The following is a 24,955-nucleotide window of genomic DNA, read 5'->3' on the forward strand; positions in this document are numbered from 1 at the left end:
CCACTGTATCTAGTTATATGCATCAGAAACGCCAGTCCAGTTAGACCTTGGTGAAAAGCTGATGGGGGAAAAAGTTCAGCTAACCCTGTGCTCTGTCTGAAACAGACTTCTCGGTCTGGGCAAATGGCCACAGAAGCACACAGAAAGATGCTGGTTAAACTGACCAGTCTGTCTGTCACTCTGTCTGACGCAGAGACAACAGCACAGGGAGGAAAATTGTGCAGCACTGATTCCCCTCAGCGGGTTGGTGCTTAACAGCATAATGCTACACAGCAAGTGCATAGGGTTGGGCTGCTCCTGCCTGAGCTGTCTTCCAACACCCAGGATCAGTGGGGATAAGAGGCAGATGAATAGGTTAAGCCCAGCAAATAATCCTTGAGTGTTAGTTGGCTGTTGCATAAGTGCATACTAACTTATTGTCTCACTACAGTGTAGATAAAATCATGGATTTCAATGTACAGGTATATGCATGTAATTTAAAATCCAGGCATCTTTCTACAATACTTTGCATATATTGAAGTACTAGTCACTCAAGTCCGATAGTATGGTCATGTCACCCAACAGATTCCCTAGTTATCCCTGTGTCCCTCAACCAGCTAGCAGGGGGAGGGGTCACAGCTATCTACCTCCTCTATTGCAGCTGGTGTGTGCACAATAATGACACTGACTCGGAGGATAGAATTGAGCCGTCAGTTAAGTACAAGGCTGTCTTCTGATCACGTCCTAATTATAGAGTTTAGGCCAGCTGTACGGTCCGATCATTTCCCTGATCCTTCCTTCTCTGTGAGTGAAGAGAGCGGGTGAGTGGCCAACCCACTGATATACAGAGCACTGGCCTGACTCACAATGACCCCCAATATCAATGTGTTTTTTTTAATCACAATTCCACACTCTGCTTTGCCTCCATAGTCTACCTCTCTGGCGTTGCAGAGATTAAAGCCCTCTACTCCCACTCTCCCATGCCTGAGTGTCTGTGTGTGTTGTCTGTGTGTTTTTATAGAATTCTGCCTGCAATGTACATAGGAATGCATTGGCATGAGCTAGTAAGATGGTTATGTAGGTTGTTTGCAAACCAAATCGAGGCTAAAAATACATTTTCAGTCATCCATTGCAATTAAACTTATCTTGGCTATAGAGCCACTTATTTACTTTTGTTTTTTCATCATGATCTCACGAGCCATTATAGCAGCAGGAATATGTTCTTGTTTTTCTCTCTCTCTGCTTTCTGGTCTGTTGGACTGAAAAATTAGAATACTGGCAAGCTCTCAAAATGAAGATGTGGAATTATGCAAATTTGTATAAATTGTATTGATTCTCTGAGGGTTTTGTGTGCTGTATGCCAATGACTGAAATGTAAAGGATGAAATGGCTTAGAAGAATGCATAAGGGAAGGTTCATGTTGATAGAAAACAAGCATTCCCCCAAAAAAAATGTTGCACATTATTGATCTTTGTCTTCTCTGTCTCGCCACTCATGAACAAGGCTCTGTAAGCAGATCAGTCTCTTCTATATCGTCAGGATGTTGTGTGGTCACACAGAGATTCAATCCTCACGGTGCTGGTCGGCCTCTGAGGACGGAGACCAGTGAAGCCAGGTCCCCATACAGTCCTCAGGGATGTTCTCTAGGGGTCACGAGAGGGGTGTCAGTGGAGGAGATGAACCAAAAGGGACAGAGCCACCTCAGAGTCCACACAAGTGGTCCAAGAGGAGGGAGCTGGGGGGGAGGGAGAGGACTCAGAGCCCCAAGGTGAGTCGCAGCGTGCAGAGGAAGCTCCAGAAGTACCTGCAGGGATCGGAGGGTCCTGTGGAGCCCTCCATCCACCAGTCCCAGGACCAGCACATCCCTGTGGAGATGCAGCAGGACATGTTCATCTGTGGCCTGCAGAGAAACCCCTCCAGTGGGGAATTCCCTGGACTCCACTCCTGCCTGCACAACTGCCGCAGTCACACAGTGACACTAAACCCACCTGTGGCTGGGGAGATGGAGCTGAACAAGGAGGGCTTCATCAACGCCCCCTGTACTGTACGCACTAACGGCCCCACCACTAGTCTCCCCACCTCTCCCTCTGGAGAGAACAGCAGCTCTGAATGTCAGGATGGGATCGGGGTTGTGGGGGACACACACAGGCCTTCTCCTAGTGAAGGGAAAGAAGAAGAAGAGGAGAAAGATGAGGAGGGAGAAAAAGGCACCAGTGACATCGTCGAGCACATATTGAAAGAACTGCGAGGGATCAACAAGATCCAGGAGGAAATATCAGACCTGCGGCATTACCTAACCTCTGTGAGGGGCTCTGTGGACGAGGTCTCCTGCTGTGTGGATACAGTGCTGAATGAGATAGGGGAGCTCTGCTCCTATGGAGCCTCAGCACCAGGACCCCAGAACCAACTCTATCCCCAGACACCTCAGAGGCTCAGCGTCAGACGCGGCAGCCTGGGCAGGCAAAATGCTGTCACAGCTTTCCACAGGAGGGACACCAGTCCTTTACTGGAGCGCCGGCACAAGTCTTGGGACATAGACCCAGTGATGATGATGCCACCCCAGGGGTCACCTAAGAGATGGAGAGAAAGGTTACCTCCTTTCCAGCCTGAACTACCCGACCAGGAGAACTCAGACCATAGCTCAGATGTGCCCTGTTCAGGGTCCAGTCTCTCCAACCTGGAGAGGGGGTATGCCCATGATTGCCCCAGCACCAGCTCCCTGTCCTCTGGCCAAAGCTCCAACACTCTGGACCGGGACACCAGGTGCCGCTCTGGTAAGGCCGGGGTGTGGCAGAGCGGTTGGGCATCGGCGGACATGCAGTGTAGTGTGAGTGGTGATGGGGGGTGGAGTGGGGAGAACGGATGGAGCGAAGAGGACGTCTGCTCCTGTCTGAACAGTGGAGAGGAGGTGGAGGACCACTGTGGAGGGCCCGGTGGCTGGGCCAGGTACACCACAGGAGAGACCAGCAGCACCCCAGGCCAGTCCTCCAACAGCAGCTCAGAGCACCTGTCCCTGCTGTTCAGCTGCCACAAAAATTCCCCCTCCAGCTCGTCCAGTGTAGTGGACTGGCGGCCGCCCAGACAGCAGGGCAGCAATGGACACTTGGAGTGTGACTGTTCAGCCAACTGCCCATACTCCCGGAGCTCCGGCTACCACACTGTAGACGCCTACGCTGATGATGTGGGGAGCTGTGGGCCGTCCAGGAGCACAAGTCACTCTACTGTGCTGCTCACAGACTGTGATGATGGCTACCTGGAGCCGCACTCTTCCTGTGACCACCGTCCATCCTCATTTGATGCCCTGGACATGGGATCTGCTAGGAGCCTTGACAGGGAGTGGACTGAACAGTCTGTCCCAGGAGATGATGCAGGAGAGTGGGAGTCGGGGGACCTGCCTAGCCCTGAGCCTGAGAAGACCCAGCCCCTCAATGTGGGATTTGATGTGAAGAGCATTGAGAAGGCTGTGCACAATTTCAGGTCAGCTCTGAAAGGGGCTCTGAGGAAGCTGGAGGGGTCCAGCCTGGAGCATGGTAGAGATGACAGTGAGTCTGAAGCAGCTCCCTCTCCTGTCAGACCCTGCTCCCCTGAACCTCCTGAGGGAGAGATCACTCTGCCAACTGATCACGTCCACTCTGGGTCTCCACTGGAAGAATTCAGTGAGGCCTCCGTGTATGTGGACTGCAGCCCAGCCCAAGAGAACCTGCTGTGCTCCCTACAAGCAGCATCCACAAAGGAAAGTACTCACTCCCCCTGCACCCCTACTGAATATCACTCCATGGAGCATTTAGAGAGCCGAGAAGCGTATCAGACTGATGGAGAACTGTCCAACCCAGAGCTGACACCAGACCACAGTCCTCCTGGAGGGGCTGGGCATAGCCCAGGAGAGTCTAACCTCAGCCCAAGGGGGATAGGGTTAAGTCCAATAGGAGAGGACCATGATGGAGCTGATCAGGATGAGTTTAGTGAACAGGATGTTGTCAGCCCTAAGGAACGCCTTGCTAATCTGCAGCGCATCCTAAAAGAAAAGAGACAGAGACGCAAACTCTCCAAATCTTCCCAAGGATCCCAGTCCACTTTCTCTGAGGAGGAGCTCAATCCAGGTAGCTGTGCACTACGGTATTTGCAAGCCCAGCAAAAAATAAGTAATCTAACAATCGTATTCCTTATGTACCTAAACTTTGACAGATTTTCTCTGACTGCATTAGCCCATGATTTATACTAATGAATGTAGCATTACACGATTATGATTGGTCCTGCCACCTTGGGTTAAAAATGACCATTATTGATTGCTAGTGTAGTTGATCTGGTTATTTGATGTTCTTTTCTTCGCTATTTATATCCATGAATCCTAATGTTTTCTTTTTTCGTGGATTTTTCTTCCTTCCAGACGGCAGCAGGGAAGATGACCAGGTTACTCTCATGCTTTTTAAATTGGCTCCCTTTTTTTTAGTTATGTTTTGTTGTTTTCATTCACACAGATATATTTTGAGTTTTGATGTGACTGTTGCATTTGCCGTTGGGTGTTTTCATATCCTATGCTCGGTCCCCATGTTTTCCTTTTGGCATACCTTTAGCGGAGGTGTTTAACAGCTTGTCATTTATTGTTGAGGTTTGCTCCTAATGAATGCATTTTCAAATGGCTTTACGATTATGTTTTGATTGAAATAAAATAACCTATTATTTCTGTAATTCAAAATCTGAATATGGCAAAATAATGATGTTCTTGGCAGCATCAGATCAGTAGAAACACTGTTGTGAAGTTGTTTTGTAGATGCCATATTCTGAGCACCAGCTCAGAACTGTTTCAAACGCTGTCAGAACCTCCTAGTACTAGGAGAGGCAGAGGGAGAGGAGCCCTAGAGAGCCCAGCTACCCAACTCTAGCCCCATACATCTGAGAGGAGGAGGTGCTCAGGAGCTGATGAAACACTTTACCTCAGAGGAAGAGAGATGAAATACGTCTGTCGTTTTTTTTCTATGTTATTGCACATCTCCAAAAAGGTTCTCTGAAGTACCCCCCCACCCTCCAAAGTTCTCCCAGTTGTACTTTGAACAAGTTGTTCCTTGTTTTATTTGCATCTGTACATTGTTAGTGATATCGAACAGAAAACTGGTCATTTAATGTGTTCATCTCTTTCCCGCTCTCATTTTACAAGTACCTCCCTTTTGCTACTGATTTATATATTTTTCTTCTATTTTCGGCTTTTCAGTTTGCCAACAATCATTAGATGCCATGTATGGATCAAATGTGTAAAATGATGTTCTGAATGTGTTCTGTTCTGCATGTACCATCGAAGAGGTGAAACTCAACCATCTGTGTGTCTTTCCATTCTCTACCCTCTGTGTACCTTTTTTAACCTATAAGATTAAGTCTTTTACTGTGGTCTAAGAGCTGAATCTGAAAACCTATTGTGTTTTAAATCTTGCAGGGACAAGATGATGAACCCAACTCCAGACAAGCTTGGATCAAGCCAGGGTATATGATGACACCCAAATCATTTCTGTTGATTTTAGATTTGCCATGCTTTTTTAATGTGTTGGAAAGAAGTCATGCATCTGTTTCTGTATGAGGACAAGCATATCATTCTGTTCCGTGTCCCACAGCGGTGGAAGTGGTTTGTTTGGGATTGACAGCATGCCAGACCTTCGTAAGAGGAAGCCTATACCCCTGGTCAGCGACGTGGTAAGTGTTGCCTCCCATCCTTGTCACTGCTTAAAATCTCAGTGCTGTTCTATCTGTCAGTACATGTTTCTCTATCCTGTAATACCAGCACAAGAGAAGCATCTTGATAACTAAGGATTACATTTATTATTTAAGTGTTTGCTTAAGTCGATCTGTTAAAAAAAAACTAAAGTGATCGCGTGAGGAATCACCAAGATATCACCCAATGAGGCACATGTGAAACCAGTCTTATAATCTCTCTCTCTCCCCCTCTCTTAAACCTTTAATTATCAACTTGCTTGAATGCAATCATTTTCCTTGGTCAGGCTATGGTAAGTGGAAATAACCCAATTGCCCCTCCCATTTGTAGTCAGAAATGTAAAGGAGAAACTGTATATCAAGTAGGACAAATTGCACTGCTTGTGCAAAGAAATTGTACAGTATGTAGCTGTCCTGCAAAAAAATGTGTACTAATGTGCAACAAGGGTTTTACGGTGCAAATAAGTAACCATATGTCACCGTGCAACTGCACTGTGGTGTTCCTACTTGATATAATAACTTAAAACAATATTCCCTTCCTCTTATTCTACCTCTCCCCTTCATTCATATGATTGATTTCATTTCTGTTGGGGTTTAATTCTCCACCTTTACATGCTGAACCATGAACATACCATCACTACCAGGGTTTTAACCCAAGCCACCATTGGTAACACACGCACCTGGGTTAAGTGTCTGTTTCTTCGACTGGTCAGTGATGGTTCTGCCCATGTTGTCACCTCTTATATGACCTGTGTTGTAACAATCCTTACATTAGTTTTTTCCTTCATCCGCTTTGGTTTGATTGGGGGTGTTAAAGCTCTATGGGCCTTTGGATTACTCACCTGGGTAGTACACTCCCTGGGTAAAGGGCCTAACAACTCATTTAAAATGTATTCCAACACTTACAATACTACACCAACCGTTTTGGGGTTAGTTGAAGGGTTGTTGGTGTGTTACCATGGCAACTAACACGATTTTCCCCTGTCATCCAAGTCACTGGTCCAGGCCAGGAAGGCTGGAATCACCTCTTCCATGGCCGCACGCTCCTCCGTCAAAGACGAGGAGCTGGTGAGTACATCATGGGATACATATTACTCTACTGAGATAATCAAGACTCTTTTTCAAAACTCACCAATGTCATATCTCAGTATCCTCACTCTCTGCTCTCTCCTCTCCCCTCTGTAGAAGAACCACGTTTATAAGAAGACCTTACAAGCTCTGATTTACCCCATCTCCTGCACCACGCCCCATAACTTTGAGGTGTGGACGGCCACGACACCCACCTACTGCTATGAGTGTGAGGGGCTGCTGTGGGGCATCGCCCGCCAGGGCATGAGGTGCTCCGAATGCGGGGTCAAGTGTCACGAGAAGTGCCAGGAGCTACTGAATGCTGACTGCCTGCAGCGTAAGTACAGCACAGTGGAAGTTGGACTAAGAGGAGGTTTGTTTAAGATCCTTTCGCGATGACTGAGCTTAGTTGCCTAATGCAGGCAATCACATGATTGACAGTATATGAAACGTAAATGTCCATTTGTAATGGATTTGTACTTTACAATTTTTCTTCTGATTGACAAGGTTGACACTTTTTTCTAGAATTTGTCTACAGAGTTTCTGGCTCAAACTTTCCTGTTAAATTACTTTTGCTTCGTCTCCATCCCAGAATACAGCTGTCAGTGATATGTAAAGTACTGTGTAATTATGGTGTACCATCATTGGTTATGATTGATGTTTCAGTGAAGACATAATTATACATCCACCTGATTTTGGACCGGAAAATAAATAGCTTTAAACAACTGGATACATATAAACAGATTTGCCAATTTACATTACAATATTCAAACACGGTGCCAAAAATACAGTCTGTTTACTTTAAGTGTGTGCTTTCTGATTTTCTAGGTGCTGCGGAGAAGAGTTCAAAGCATGGGGCTGAGGATCGTACCCAGAACATCATCATGGCCATGAAGGACCGCATGAAGATCAGGGAGAGGAACAAGCCGGAGATCTTTGACGTGATCCGGGATGTGTTTGTCGTCAGCAAGGCGATCCATGCTCAGCAGATGAAGACCATCAAACAGAGTGTACTGGACGGAACCTCCAAGTGGTCGGCCAAGATCACCATCACAGGTGCACAGACACGGGGAGTAATGTCATGGCACTAGAGGTCATGTTCCACAAACTGTTCTGTTCTACTGTAAATAGTCTCTTTCTCTTCCCATCTGACTTTGTCCATGTCTCTCTATTGATATCAACCTGCCTCCTGTCCCATGTCATCTGCCTGTCTGCAGTGCTGTGTGCCCAGGGACTGCAGGCCAAAGATAAGACGGGTTCCAGCGACCCCTATGTCACGGTCCAGGTGGGCAAGACCAAGAAGAGGACCAAGACCATCTACGGTAACCTCAACCCTGTCTGGGAGGAGAACTTCCACTTGTGAGTCTATTTAACCTGGCCCTGTTAATGTCTGGGATCTTGTGTGTAGTCTGTAGTATTCTCTTGTAAAACTGTGGGTAGTAAAGTGGGTCCCTGTGCGTAGTAATGTGGGTCCCTGTGCGTAGTAAAGTGGGTCCCTGTGCGTAGTAAAGTGGGTCCCTGTGCGTAGTAAAGTGGGTCCCTGTGCGTAGTAAAGTGGGTCCCTGTGCGTAGTAAAGTGGGTCCCTGTGTGTAGTAAAGTGGGTCCCTGTGTGTAGTAAAGTGGGTCCCTGTGTGTAGTAAAGTGGGTCCCTGTGTGTAGTAAAGTGGGTCCCTGTGTGTAGTAAAGTGGGTCCCTGTGCGTAGTAAAGTGGGTTTCTATGTGTAAGCAGGCCATGGCATGAGTAAGCCTCAGGCTGTCTAGGTTTCCTCACCCAAATGCGTGTGTGGTCTTAAGAACCCACGTCCTAATTGTCACATGCTGTCTGGAGCCTTCTGACATTGTCAGACACTCATTTATTCAGGGTAGTGGCACACATGGGTAATTAACTCTATCCTCGTTTGCCTTAAATGGCATTAGGCCAAACCAAGTTCAGTTGAATTATGGAAGAATGAACTGCAATGTGTACATAAAAGCAATGTAATTACCATGCATATCTTGTCTTAGTGTAAATGTGAAGATTTGATACCATCTTACCATTTCTTTCCCCCCAGCGAGTGTCATAACTCCTCGGACCGTATCAAGGTGCGTGTGTGGGATGAGGACGATGACATCAAGTCCCGGGTGAAACAGCGTCTGAAGAGAGAGTCAGATGACTTCCTGGGTCAGAGCATCATCGAGGTCCGCACGCTCAGCGGAGAGATGGACGTCTGGTACAACCTGGGTACGTCACAAGTCCTCTCTCTGCTATAGTATATTGTGTGCTGTATGTGAGAGGAAGGTTCCTGCCTGTGTTGGAGTCCCATGATTATTATGTTAAGTAAAGGTAAAGATGAGTCATTGGGGCACTACACCACAATGGACATGTTTTTATTTAGAACTGTTGATTTAAAGGAAACATCCATTCTTTTCAAGCCCTGAATGCTGATTGGCTTACTGCCGTGGTATATCAGACCATATACCACGGGTATGATGAAATATTTATTTTTGCTGCTTTAATTATGTTGGTAACCATTTTATATAAGCAATAAGGCACCTCTGGTGTTGTTGTATATGGCCATTACATCCAGGCACTCCGTTTTGCATCGTACATAAGAACAGCCCTTAGCTGTGGTATATTGGCCATATACCACACCTCCTCAGTCCTTATTGCTTAATCTCTGAAGCCAATCAATCAATCCATCAATCAAATGTATTTATAAAGCCCTTTTTACATCAGCAGATGTCACAAAGTGCTATACAGAAACCCAGCATAAAACTGTAAACATTGCAGATGTAGAAGCACTGTAGCAAGGAGAGAACTCCCTAGAAAGGCAGGAACCTAGGAAGAAACCTAGAGAGGAACCAGGCTCTGAAGGGTGGCCAGTCCTCTTCTGGCTGTTCCGAGTAGAGATTATAAAAGTACATAGCCATTAAGGCCAGATTGTTCTTCAAGTTCATAGATGTCCAGCAGGGTCAGATGATAATCACAGTGGTTGCGAAAGCCATTCAAATATTCCAGTAGCAGGCCAACTGAGGCTGTGGAACAGGGAAGTCTCTGTTCTTTATAGCCAGGGCAGTTCCGGTCTCTCCTCTATATAACTTGACATAGCATCCCTCTCCCTTTCACAGCCTCTCCTCAGTCCTCACATGCCTCCTCATTGTGTCCGAGAGGCAATTTTTTGTGTGTGTGTGGGTCTTTGTCGGGATCCACGTGTAAGTGCTTTGATTCAGCAGTCACTTTGAAGGAATATTCCCTTCTACTGATCTGATGGGGCTGGTGTGAGAGTCAAACGTTTGAGATTATCAAAAGGAGGCAGGTTATGTTTTCTTTTTTGGTGCTTTTTTTCATGCTGGACTCGTCAGTTCTTCAGTTCTCATAAATCCACTCTTCGAAGTTTCGTCGAATGCATATTCTGTTAGCTTCCTCCTTGCATCTGCCAACCCCCCCTCAAATGTTTTTTTTTATAGTCATACTCTATCATTAGTTTTCTCTATAGGAGGGCTGAAATCAACCCTTTAAACTAACAGATTGTTAGTTGCTGCACAGTGTTTTGTCTTAATGGACTATCTGTCAGAGGGCTAGTTAATGATGGGTAGAAAGTCTAGGACATCTTACAGTAACAAAGTGGGTTAGCTAGCATCATAGTGCATCTCAAATCAAAGTTTATTTGTCACGTGTGCCGAATACAACAGGTGTAGACCTTACAGTGAAATGCTTACTTACAGGCTCTAACCAATGGTGCGGGAAAAACAAAGGTGTGTGTGGGTAAGTAAAGAAATAAAACAACAGTAAAAAGACATTTGAAAAAAGAGTAGCAAGGCTATATACAGACACCTGTTAGTCAGGCTTATGGAGGTAGTATGTACATGTAGGTATCGTTAAAGTGGCTGTGCATATATGATGAACAGAGAGTAGCAGAAGTGTAAATAGAGGGACGGGTGGTGGGACACAATCTGCCTCTCATGTCACCAGCTCTGTTCTAAATCCCAGCCCTCTTCTCTAGTCCAGTCTGTATTGTGCTTGTACCTCATTACCCACTTCTCCCTTGGCCAGCAGCATTTTTCTCAACAAATTGCCCAGGTGAGGACTGGCCCAAAAGCTCCTACTTGCACTGGATGAAAATATATTGTCTGTCCCCACAATGGTCTTTACTTTCCCCTGGGCTTACCCTCACTTGTGCTTCCTCTGCATCTCTGTAGAATATGCCCTCTCTTTCTTCCTTTGTCCACGTGGCTACTTTCTTCATCTGTTTTTTTTCTTGCTTTTCTATCCCTTTTGGAATGGGATGGTTAGTGACTCAGGAGGAGGGTGGCGTGTTTAAAAAGCTCTTTAATAGAGAAGACTCCAAGGTCTAGCTCCAAACACTTTCCAAAATATAATTGTTTCATTGACCTTGGTGCGTTTATTTTCTTTCTCCTCATAATGATAGTCAACCTTCCAGGGATGCATCACAGTCTGTCATGGACTTCGTATCTCTGCAGATGAGATTCACCACACCACTCATGGTGTTGGTGTGTGTGTGATTAACTGTGCCGTTCTGAAGCTGCAGGCCTCATTTGCCTACTTGACTTTTTAAAAAGGACTCCACCATGATACTGAAACAAGCCTTCAAAGGTCTTGAATGTTAGTGGTTGTGGAGTGGTTGTGAAGTGTGTTAGCCCTATGAAAAGGGAAAATGTATGTACATTTCCCTAGATTATCTGAAACATACATTTTAGCTAAGGTTTCTCATTGAATGTGTTCGATACCACACAGTAAAAGAAGAGATTGAAATCCCCAACTGTCCCCCTCTCTCTCCCCTCCGTCCTCTCAGGGGAGAGATCCTCCTTGATTATTATGTAGCACACTCCAGGAAGTCGACCGCTCCGACGACACGTACAAATTAGCCTAATAATGTGGCTGTCAAGGGAAATAGCCGGGTTGAGCTGCCGAACACGGCACTTCCAGAATAAGACCGGCTGTGAAGCATTTATTTGGGCATTAATATGGAGTTGGTCCCCCCTTTGCTGCTATAACAGCCTCTACTCTTCTGGGAAGGCTTTAGCAGGGCAGAAATTTGACAAACTGACTTGTTGGAAAGGTGGCATCCTATGACAGTGCCAAGTTGAAAGTCACTGAGCTCTTCAGTAAGGCCATTTTACTGCCAGTGTTTGTCTTTGGAGATTGCATGGCTGTGTGCCCGATTTTTCTATACCTATCAGCAACCGGTGTGACCTAAAGGGGTGTCCACATACCTTTATTTATTTATATATATATAAATAACACCACCTCATTCCAGTATTTTTATTTATTTTACTATTTTCTACATTGTAGAATAATAGTGAAGACATCAAAACAATGACATAACACATAAGGAATCATGTACTAACAAAAAAGTCTAAATATATTTTATATTTGAGATTCTTCAAAGTAGCCACCCTTTGCCTTGATGACAGCTTTGTACACTCTTGGCATTCTCTCACCCAGCATCATGAGGTAGTCACCGGGAATGCATTTCAATTAAAAGGTGTGCATTGTTAAGTTAAATGTGTGGAATTTATTTCCTTCCTAATGCGTTAGAGCCAATCAGTTGTTTTGTGGCAAGGTACTGTAGAGGTGGTGTACAGAAGATAGCCCTATTTGTTAAAATTCATAGTATGGCAAGAACAGCACAAATTAGCAAAGGGAAATGACAGCCCATCATTAATTTGAGACTTGAAGGTCAACCAATCCGAAAAACTTCAAGAATGCTGAAAGTTTCTTGACAAACTGACTTGTTGGAAAGGTGGCATCCTATGACAGTGTAGTCAGTGTAGTCAAAAAAAACTCAAGTGCTGTGATGAAACTGGCTCTCATGAGGACCGCCACAGGAAAGGAAGACCCAGAGTTAACTGCTGCAGAGGATAAGTTCATCAGAGTTACCAGCCTCAGAAACTGCAGCCCAAATAAATGCCTCAGAGTCCAATTGAGGTGGTTTGGGATGAGTCGAATGGCAGAGAGAAGGAAAAGCAGCCAACAAGTGCTTAGCATATGTGGGAACTCCTTCAAGACTGTTGGAAAAGCATTCCTCATGAAGCTGGTTGAGAGAATGCCAAGCTGTCATCAAGGCAAAGGGTGGCTACTTTGAAGTATCTAAAATATATATATATATATATATATATATATATACATACACATGATTCCATATGTATTATTTCATAGTTTTGATGTCTTCACTATTAATATACAATGTAGAAAATAGTACAAATAAGGAAAAACCAGTGTGTGTGTGTGTGTGTACAGTGGGGCAAACAAGTATTTAGTCAGCCACCAATTGTGCAAGTTCTCCCACTTAAAAAGATGAGAGAGGCCTGTAATTTTCATGATAGGTACACTTCAACTATGACTGAGAAAAAAAAATCCAGAAAATCACATTGTAGGATTTTTAATGAATTTATTTGCAAATTATGGTGGAAAATAAGTATTTGGTCACCTACAAACAAGCAAGATTTCTGGCTCTCACAGACCTGTAACTTCTTCTTTAAGAGGCTCGTCTGTCCTCCACTTGTTACCTGTATTAATGGCACCTGTCCACAACCTCAAACAGTCACACTCCAAACTCCACTATGGCCAAGACCAAAGAGCTGTCAAAGGACACCAGAAACAAAATTGTAGACCTGCACTAGGCTGGGAAGACTGAATCTGCAATAGGTAAGCAGCTTGGTTTGAAGAAATCAACTGTGGGAGCAATTATTAGGAAATGGAAGACATACAAGACCACTGATAATCTCCCTCGGTCTGGGGCTCCACATAAGATCTCACCCCACGGGGTCAAAATGATCATAAGAACGGTGAGCAAAAATCCCAGAACAACACAGGGGGACCTAGTGAATGACCTGCAGAGAGCTGGGACCAAAGTAAAAAGCCTACCATCAGTAACACACTACGCCGCCAGGGACTCAAATCCTGCAGTGCCAGACTTGTCCCCCTGCTTAAGCCAGTGCATGTCCAGGCCCGTCTGAATTTTGCTAGAGAGCATTTGGATGATCCAGAAGAAGATTGGGAGAATGTCATATGGTCAGATGAAACCAAAATATAACTTTTGGTAAAAACTCAACTCGTCGTGTTTGGAGGACAAAGAATGCTGAGTTGCATCCAAAGAACACCATACCTACTGTGAAGCATGCGGATGGAAACATCATGCTTTGGGGCTGTTTTTCTGCAAAGGGACCAGGACGACTGATCCGTGTAAAGGAAAGAATGAATGGGGCCATGTATCGTGAGATTTTGAGTGAAAACCTCCTTCCATCAGCAAGGGCATTGAAGATGAAACGTGGCTGGGTCTTTCAGCATGACAATGATCCCAAACACACCGCCCGGGCAACGAAGGAGTGGCTTCGTAAGAAGCATTTCGAGGTCCTGGAGTGGCCTAGCCAGTCTCCAGATCTAAACCCCATAGAAAATCTTTGGAGGGAGTTGAAAGTCTGTGTTGCCCAGCAACAGCCCCAAAACATCACTGCTCTATCGGAGATCTGCATGGAGGAATGGGCCAAAATACCAGCAACAGTGTGTGAAAACTTACAGAAAACATTTGACCTCTGTCATTGCCAACAAAGGGTATATAACAAAGTATTGAGAAACTTTTGTTATTGACCAAATACTTATTTTCCACCATAATTTGCAAATTAATTAATTAAAAATACTACAATGTGATTTTCTGTATTTTTTTTTTTTTCATTTTGTCTGTCATAGTAGTTGAAGTGTACCTATGACGAAAATTACAGGCCTCTCGTATTTTTAAGTGGGAGAACTTGCACAGTTGGTGGCTGACTAAATACTTTTTGTCTGTCTGTCTGTCTGTCGATTAGCAGACCTGGTTAGTGTGCCAGATCTAGATTGAAGTAATTGAGTCACTGACGTGTGTGCCTATTGTTACAGAGAAGAGGACAGACAAGTCAGCCGTGTCTGGGGCCATCCGTCTACAGATCAGCGTGGAGATCAAGGGAGAGGAGAAAGTAGCTCCCTACCACGTCCAATACACCTGTCTACACGAGGTACAACACTCAGTACATATCTGTTCATACAGTATGATTACTGTAGACATCACATTAAAACTAGTCCTAAACCAGCCCTAAAAGCACAGCTAGTTGTGGGTCTCTATATCACACTGACATTATGTCTGTCTGCCTTCTAGAACCTGTTCCACCACTCAACAGACATTCTGGGCCAGGGGATAGTAAGGATCCCCGATGCTAAAGGAGACGATGCCTGGAAGGTGTACTTTGACGAGGTGTCACAGGAGATAGTGGATGAGTTCGCCATGCGCTACGGGATCGAGTCCATCTACCAGGCCATGACGTGAGTCAGAGGGAGCAGACCACTCTCTCGTGCACTGTCTCTCTCGCACACTCTCCATCTTGCTCTCGGTCTGTCTCCCTTTCTCCCCCCTCTCTCTACTATGAAATAACCATTTGATGCTGTTGTCATTCCCTGGCTGCCTCCAAATGAAGGAAAGTCAATTATAAATGGTCTCCATGAAGTGCCATTCTCCATACAGATGCCTGTTAACCGGGTCCATCATTCACATAAAGCACACTCAGGTGGCCATCCCTCAGCTAGAATGGGGCAGGGGCTTGATGGGAGAAATGAAACAGCCGTCCCGCATAGGGAGGATTCATTCGGTGTAAGCCTGATCCCAGTGAGGGTGCTAGGTAGCTAAACATAGACCTACTCTTGTGCAGTGTTGTTATAACATGCATAACGTCCCATAATATTCTATACTCTAGATTATTTTGTCCCACAATGAAAGAACATGTCCATCTTGTGTAAATTGGTTCCAATTACATAAACAAATTGATTCCATTAACATTTTGACCTGAACATTACATCAGTCATTCTGATTTGTGTACAAGAGACATAATAAATACATGAATGAATAGAATCCATCAACAAACAGCATCATGTCCCATTGAGCTGCTGTCTCTGAGCCCTCCCTGACAGTAGTGCCCTCTGCTGGTGTGTTTAGAAACTTTGCCTGCCTCTCCTCTAAGTACATGTGTCCTGGTGTTCCCGCTGTGATGAGCACCCTGCTCGCCAACATCAATGCCTTCTACGCCCACACTACCGCTTCCACCAACGTCTCCGCCTCTGACCGCTTTTCCGCCTCCAACTTTGGAGTGAGTATTGCCTGACTGACATCCCTCTCCACAATTACACCATCTTGGCTTCTACCCTGTTTTATAACACAGGATGCCTTTTTCTGAATGTGTTTTTGTTTCCGCATCTCTCTATCATGTACAAATGTCTCTATCCTCTATAGGTCCAGATTACAGGCTCTGTTTTTACTTCTATTTTTCTTACTTTCTCTCCAACAGAAAGAGCGCTTTGTCAAGCTCTTGGATCAACTCCACAACTCCTTACGCATTGACCTCTCCACATACAGGGTGAGTTACACATATTTCACCTGAACCTCAAAATGCACTTGTTGGTTGAACTACATCTTCCCCCTTTTATCTCTGTGTTCCTAATGGTCCCCTTTTCTTCTCATCCAGAACAACTTTCCTGCGAGCAGTAAGGACCGTCTCCAAGACCTCAAGTCCACTGTAGACCTCCTGACTAGCATCACCTTCTTCAGGATGAAGGTAGTCTTACACCAGGGTTCAGAAGGAAATGAAACACACAGACTCAGGGTTCGGTTCTCAGTATAAAATAATCCAGAAGTACTCCTATCTCTGGTAAAACAGATAGCTCTGTTATCTTCCTTAGTACAGATATCTGTAATCAGTGTGTTATGACAGTAACTCCCCACCTAAAATAATGACTGTTGATAGTGCTATGCAAGCCCTCTCTCTCTCTCTCTCTCTCTCTCTCCCTGAAATGGTCACCATTTCCCTCTGGCGTCCAGGTCCAGGAACTGCAGAGTCCCCCCAGAGCCAGTCAGGTGGTGAGGGACTGTGTCAAGGCCTGTCTCAACTCCACCTATGACTACATCTTCAACAACTGCCAGGAGCTGTACAGCCGCCAGTACCAGCTGCTGGACACAGTGAGTCACTCAGACCCACTCAGGTTCTACTCACTTTCTACTGCAGTGCCATGTATGTGATATCGACAGAGGTATATTTTCTGGGTGAGAACCACATTCATGTAAAGCTTAGAGAGGATCTCTTGTTAAATAATGTTGAAGTAATATGGCTACAGGTTCATCTGCCTCACCTAAAGCCCATTCTGGTGGGAAGCTGCTATAGACCACCAAGTGCTAACAGTCAGTATCTCAATAACGTGTGAAATGCTTGATAATGTATGTGATATCAACAGACAGGTATTTTTTCTGCGAGATGTAAGTATTGACTGGCTTTCAAGCTTCATTGTCTGCAATCTGGTCCAGGTTATCAGTCAACCTACCAGGGTAGTTACAAACGGCACAGGAATTGTTTAAAGCAGTATCCAAATCCATCGGATGTAGTGATCACAATAGTAGCCATATCTAGGAAAACAAAAATTTCAAATCCTGGGCCGAAAATAGTGTATAAGGGGTCATACAATAAGTTTTGTAGTGATTCCTATATTGTGATATTTGTTGGTCTGTGGTGTGTAATGAGGAGCAGCCAGATGCTGCACTTGACACATTTACAAAATTGCTTATTCCAGTTACTAATAAGCATGCATCCATTAAGAAAGTGACTGTAAACACTGGTAAATCCCTGTGGATTGTTGAGGAATTGAAAGACATTCAACAAGCACAGCACTTACACAAATTACTTATGGTTGGCTGAGAGAAATGTATGATAAAAGATGCTGTTTTGTTGGACTTGAGTGGCTTTTGACATTATCGATCATAGTCTGCTGATGGAAAAACACACGTGTTATGGCTTTACACCCCCTGCTATATTGGGGATAAAGAGTTACCCGTCTAACAGAACACAGAGGGTGTTCCTTAATGCCAGTTCGCAATTGTAAATGAGAACTTGTTCTCAACTTGCCTTCCTGGTTAAATAAAGGTGAAATAAAAATAAAATAAATAAAATGGAAATCTCTCCAACATAATCCAGGGAGAATCAGGAATTCCACAGGGCAGCTGTCTAGGCCCCTTAATTTTTTTTTACACAAATGGACTAAATGCAGGTTATTCATATGACAAGGGATATTAATTTAATACAGCAGTGTTGTGTTTCATGCAGAGTTTTGTCTGACTTGGAGTGTGGTTATGGTTGTGTTCTGGCCCAGAACAAGCTGTGTTAGTTTGACTGTGTGGTTGTGTTCTTGTCCAGCACAAAGAGGATCTTCCCCTGGAGGAGCAGGGCCCCAGCATCAAGAACCTGGACTTCTGGCCCAAACTGATCACCCTCATCGTCTCCATCGTAGAGGAGGACAGGAACTCCTACACACCCGTCCTCAGCCAGTTAGTATTAAATTACTATTACCTAACTAATGTACTAATGATTTATGTTTTAACCTGTTGCTCCTACCCTCTACTTTTTTGAACATTTTGTTAAAAATCGCGCAACATTTCAGCGCCCTGCTACTCATGCCAGGAATATAGTACGTTCATATGGTTAGAATGTGTGGATAGGAAACCCTCGGACGTTTTTAAAACTGGTTAAATCACGACTGTGGCTATAACATAACGTGCGTTACATCGGAAAGCGCAGGAAAACCTGATCACAGAAAATGGAAATAAATATCCTTGCGCCACTTCCAGCAATTGTTAACAGTGAGCCGAATTAGATAAGACCGAGCATTCAACTCCCACAGCATCCCCATGTTGTCTAGAGTCTTGTGAATTGAATCATCTTTGATTCTTGGTTGAACCGAAACAGGGGCACCACTTACCTCCGGTCTCCGCCCAGATCATTCCGGAAGAGCTCTCTCGTGAAATTTTTTCCAAGACGACAGCTAATGATATATACATCGCCTACGGATGATTTTTATCGCTTATTAACGTTTACTAATACCTAAAGTAGCATTACAAACGTATTTCGAAGTGTTTTGTGAAAGTTTATCGTCTACTTTTTGAATTTTAAAAAATGACGTTACGTTGTGAAATCGCTGTTTTTTTCGTTTATCACACAGTCTACATATAACGATATCTTGGCTTTATATGGCCCGATTTAATAGAAATAAAGACCCAATAGTGTTTATGGGACATCTAGGAGTGCCAACAAAGAAGATGGTGAAAGGTAATGACTGTTTTCTATTTTATTGTGCGGTTTGTGTAACGCCGAAATGCTAATTATTTTGTTTACGTCCCCTGCTGTGCTTTTGTGTTGTAGTGTATTGGTGCATGCTATCAGATAATAGCTTCTCATGCTGTCGCCGAAAAGCATTTTAAAAATCTGACTTGTTGCCTGGATTCACAACGAGTGTAGCTTTAATTTGATACCCTGCATGTGTATTTTAATGAACTTTTGAGTTTTAACTAATACTATTAGCATTTAGCGTAGCGCATTTGCATTTCCAGAGCTCTAGTTGGGACGCAAGCGTCCCAAGTAGAAGCAAGAGGTTAATGTTCTATTTCCAGTATCTAATGCTGCTCTGTGCCATTTCTCCTCCAGGTTCCCTCAGGAGCTGAATGTGGGGAAGGTGTGTGCTGAGGTCATGTGGATGCTGTTCTCCCAGGACATGAAGTATGCCATGGAGGGTGAGTCTCCACAGATTCCCTCTCAGGAGCCAGGCAGACATTTTGGGGTCAAGGTCCTAAACCACTGCTACTATATCCTAGACTTTGTTGGCCCTACTTGGGTCCCTTTTCTGGGTGTGTTTGCATATGTTGTAGCTATATGGTGAAAGAATGAGCGCAAGAGGATACCTGTGGATTGTACTGTAGACTCTAAGCAACAGTAAAAGGAAAATACATCTCCCCAGTCTCTGCCGGCTCCACTCGCTGTCTGTGGCTCTTTCTCTGTCTCAGCCTTGTCTTTTCTCCTTTGTCTGTCTTTCAGTAATGGATAATGTTGATCATTACCAGTGGCTTCAGGGTAAGACTGACAAGTGAGACGATAGAGTAGACCCTCTTATTATGCTATGCTACAGTAGGTGACAGTTTTCTCTTAGCCATTAGTAATCATGTATTTTAGTGTTGAATATAATTTGACTTCTACCACACCGACTCCAAAGCAAATTAAGTGCGGAAAATAGGTTTATTCAAATAGGACAAATTATGCTTGGAAGTAGATGATCATTCTCCCCTGTCCTCAGTGAAGCTCTCCTGAGACTCTCTCCTGTGGTTCTTTCCTGTGATTATCTCCCCAGAACAAAGGGACAGGATCTAGTTTTATAACCCGGCCCTAGCCTGTGGTGACCAATTAGAAGTCCTTGCAGTACAACTGGACCAATGGCCAAATATCGAGTATCCTACTTCAGGCTCACCGTATAGACAAATTCCTCCCATGTCTCTGACCCATTGATAAATAATTCCCTATTACAGAAAAAACACTATTTCCATTGATCGTTAATTCTATTGGCTTTATTCATAGTCTGGCAAGCCATTTGTATTCATCAGTTCTGTATGGCTCATCTCCATCTTTTCACTTCTATCTTGCTATATTTCTTTCTATTTGTGTTGCCTTTTTCTTCTCTTTCATTTCCTTCCTTCGTCCTTGATCATTTCTCTGTATTCTATTCACATCTGAATTCCACTGTCTTTAGGCAGATGTTTTATGCTGGTAAGAGCATCAACCCCACCATCACTCCCCTAGTCCTGTTCTCCTCCCAGAACCCCACAATCCCCGACAGTTAGATCTGTGTTTCCAGGGAAAACTGCCATTTCCAATGGAGATGGCGAGTTAATTATCTAGGGAAGGCCATTGTTTGTTTCTTTCACTGTGGTAAAAGGAGGGATCACTGCCACTACCTCGCTTTCCAACCAAGGTGCATGAATTGAGGAGCAAACTGAAGAGATAAAATCCAGCCACACTTGGAGGACAATTGAATAAAACAAATTTTAAAAACCTACATAGGTTCTACTTTTAGTGATAAAGACACATTTTTAAATAATTAAATTGTCCTCAGTGTTGCAGAATCTCCTCCACTTCTTTCACTGTGGTCAGAGTTCCTATGTTTTACATATTCCGTCTGTTCTCTCATTTCATTGCTGTGGTTAGAGAATCATTTTTAATGCTTGAAGAAGAATAGGGAGCAAGCTACACTGAAGCCGAGTATGGAGAGAGGAATGAGGGTATGAGGAATAAAGAGAGCTGTATCCCAGGGGAGGATGGAGGAGTTCTGGGGATGTGTGATACAGGAGAGCCCCATGCGGTGCAGAGCGAGAGCGCGATATGTGCTGGGTGTGAAAGCTGCTTATGTCTTCCAGGACCTCTCTATAACTCCTCTCCCCACAGGTGGACTGTATATCTCTAAGTAGTATCTCCACTTCCCCCTGTCCACATGAAAATGTTCACACTCTCCCAATGACAGATCTCTCAGCGATTACAGCTGTGTCTTTCTGGGTAAGTCTCTAAGAGCTTTGCTCACCTGGACTGTACAATATCTGCACATTATTCTTTAAAAAATTCTTCAAGCTCTGTCAAGTTGGTTGTTGATCATTGCTAGACAGCCATTTTCAGGTCTTCCCATCGATTTTCAAGTCGATTTATGTTAAGTGAAAACTGTAACTAGACCACGCAGGAACATTAATGGTCGTCTTGGTTAGCAGCTCCTGTGTATATTAGATCTTGTGTTTTAGGTTATTGTCCCGCTGAAATTAGAATTTGTCTCCCAGTGTCTGTTGCGAAGAAGAGGTTTTCCTCTAGGATTTTGACTGTGCTTAGCTCTATTCTGTTTCTTCTTATAAAAGAAAACTCCCTAGTCCTTGCAGATAACAAGCATACCCATTACATGATGCAGCCACCACCATGCTTGAAAGTATGAAGTTGTACTCTGTAATGTGTTGTATTGGATTTGATCCAAACATAACACTTCGTATTTGTATACATAAAGTAAATGTCTTTGCCAATTGTTTTGCAGTTTTACTTTAGTGCCTGATTGCAAACAGGATGCATCCTTTTCACTCTGTCATTTAGGTTAGTGTTGTGGAGTAACTACAATGTTGTTGATCCATCCTCAGTTTTCTCCTATCACAGCCATTAAACTCTGTTACTGTTTTAAAGTCACCATTGGCCTCATGGAAATCCCTGAGTGATTTCCTTCCTCTCCAGCAGCTGAGTTAGGAAGGATACCTGTATCTTTGTAGTGACTGGGTGTATTGATACACCATCCAAAGTGTAATGAATAACTTCACCATGCTCAAAGGGATATTCAGTGTCTGCTTTTTTTTACCCATCTACCAATAGGTGCCCTTTGCAAGGCATTGGAAAACTTCCCTGGTCTTTGTGGTTGAACCTGTGTTTGGTTCCTCGGTTGAGCAGTGAATTTCAGACAGATAATTGTATGTGTGGGGTACAGAGATGGGGTAGTCATTCAAAAATCATGTTAAACACTATTGCACACAGAGTCCATGCAACTTTTTATGTGATTTGTTAAGCACATTTTTCTCCTGAACTTATTTATGCTTGCCATAACAAAGGGGTTGAGTACTTTTGACTCAAGACATGTCAGCCTTTCATTTTTTATTAATTTGTAAAAATGTGTAATTAGCATAATTCCACATTGACATTATGGGATATTGTGTGTAGGCCAGTGAAACTAAATCTCAATTTCATCCATTTAAAATTGAGGGTATAACACAACATTTAGAAAAAGTCAACGGGTGTGAATACTTTCTGATGGCACTGTACATGGGTGCATATTTATGCACACTTGTACAGTCGTGGCCAAAAGTTTTGAGAATGACACAAATATTAATTTTCACATTCTTCTGCCTCAGGTTGTATGATGGCAATTTACATAAACTCCAGAATGTTATGAAGAGTGATCAGTTGAATTACAATTAATTGCAAAGTCCATCTTTGCCATGCAAATGAACTGAATCCCCAAAAAACATTTCCACTGCATTTCAGCCCTGCCACAAAAGGACCAGCTGACATCATGTCAGTGATTCTCTCGTTAACACAGGTGTGAGTGTTGACGAGGACAAGGCGGTAGATCACTCTGTCATGCTGATTGAGTTCAAATAACAGACTGGAAGCTTCTTAAGGAGGGTGGTCCTCGGAATCATTGTTCTTCCTCTGACAAGCATGGTTACCTGCAAGGAAACACGTGCCGTCCTCATTGCTTTGCACAAAAAGGGCTTCACAGGCAAGGATATTGCTGCCAGTAAGATTGCACCTAAATCAACCATTTATCGGATCATCAAGAACTTCAAGGAGAGCGGTTCAATTGTTGTGGAGAAGGCTTCAGAGCACCCAAGAAAGTCCAGCAAGCGCCAGGACCATCTCCTAAAGTTGATTCAGCTGCGGGATTGGGGCACCACCAGTACAGAGCTTGCTCAGGAATGGCTGCAGGCAGGTGTGAGTGCATCTGCACGCACAGTGAGGTGAATACTTTTGGAGGATGGCCTGGTGTCACGAAGGGCAGCAAAGAAGCCTCTTCTCTCCAGGTAAAACATCATAAGGCATACCCCCCCGCCCCTCTTCTTACCAGAAAGATGCTTGTTTCTGTCGGCTCGATGCGTGAAGAAACCACCTTGCTGTACCGACTCCGATAGCGTGTCTCGAGTGAGCCATGTTTCCGTGAGACAAAGAACGTTAGTCTCTTATGTCTCTCTGGAATGTTACCCTTGCTCGGATTTCATCAACCTTGTTGTCAAGAGACTGGACATTGGCGAGTAGTATGCTCGGGAGTGGTGCGCAATGTGCCTGTCTCCGGAGCCTGACCAGAAGACTGCTTCGTCTGCCTCTTTTACGGCTTCGTTGTTTTGGTTCGCCGGCTGGGATCCGATCCATTGTCCTGGGTGGTGGGCAAAACTGAGGATCCGCTTCGGGAAAGTCCTATTCCTGGTCGTAACGATGGTGAGTTGACGTTGCTCTTATGTCCAGTAGTTCCTCCCGACTGTATGTAATAAAACCTAAGATTACCTGGGGTACCAATGTAAAAAATAACACGTAAAAAAAACAAAATACTTGATAGTTTCCTAGGAACGCGACGCGGCCATCTCTGTCGGCGCCGGAAGAACAATCTAACGACACTGAAGCAGCAAACTTCGTGGAAATTAATATTTGTGTTATTCTCAAAACTTTTGTCCACGACTGTACACGCTCAGACATGCGCACACACACAAACACACACTTAGAGAGACACAAACTCCCACTGGTGTGTTTGTCGCCACAGAGCATGAGAAACACCGGCTGTGTAAGAGTGCTGACTACATGAACCTGCACTTCAAGGTCAAGTGGCTGTACAACGAGTATGTGAAAGACCTGCCAACCTTCAATAGCGTTGTCCCCGACTACCCATCGTGAGTTAACCATGAGTTTTCTAAACTTAACAGAAATGTCCAAAAATAGGTTCACCCTTTTTTACCCCTTACTTCATTCTTTCAGGTGGTTCTTACAGTTTGTGCTGCAGTGGCTGGATGAGAATGAGTACGTTTCCATGGAGTTCATGCACGGAGCTCTGGAGAGAGACAAGAAAGATGGAGTGAGTAACTGGTAGTAGTTATTTAAGCAATAAGGCACAAGGGGATGTGGTATATTGTCTATATACCACGACCCAGGGCTGTTCTCAGGCACAACGCAACACGAAGTGCCTGGAAACAGCCCTTAGCCATATACCACAAACCCTAAGGTGCCTTATTGCTATTATAAACTAGTTACTAATGTAATTAGAACAGTAAAAATAAATGTTTTGTCATACCCATGGTATATGGTCTGATATACCACGGCTTTCAGCCAATCAGCATTCAGTGCTCGAACCACCCACTTTATAATTCCCTATAGCGCATGGTATATCAGCATGGTAGAATTCAATGGCTATTAGTTAATTCTTACATGCTTTGTTTGAGCTGCTTTTGAAAGCAAAAGTGGAATTAAAAACATTTATTGGCATTGTTGATTTCGATTTTCATAATAGCAAGCTAGGACTAATGGTTTGGTTAGCTAAACTATTTTAACTGTTTAGTTACCAATGCAACTACTGTAGCTATCTAGTAAACTTTAACTACTTCAGTGGATGTTGAACTCATTTCTACCAACAAATGAACACATTTCTAGTGGCAAATGTGTTGAATTATGAAATGGATAATCAACTCGGGGCTCTATGCGTTCTCTGGAAAATAATGCAACTCCGTGCAAGGTCAGTTCCACTCCTTCCACTGTGGAAGGTGTCATGGAACGCACCTTCCACATTGTTCATTATTTTCGATAATATGCATAGCC

At 44.1% G+C, this 24,955-nt stretch overlaps 1 pseudogene; it reads left to right on the forward strand.

Moving 5' to 3' along the window:
• The window catches only part of LOC115101239 (protein unc-13 homolog B-like), a 112,113-nt pseudogene that overhangs the window by 70,733 nt on the left and 16,425 nt on the right, over positions 1 to 24,955 (forward strand).

This window comes from Oncorhynchus nerka, linkage group LG19 (genome assembly GCF_034236695.1).
Source record: "Oncorhynchus nerka isolate Pitt River linkage group LG19, Oner_Uvic_2.0, whole genome shotgun sequence".
NCBI lineage: Eukaryota > Metazoa > Chordata > Actinopteri > Salmoniformes > Salmonidae > Oncorhynchus > Oncorhynchus nerka.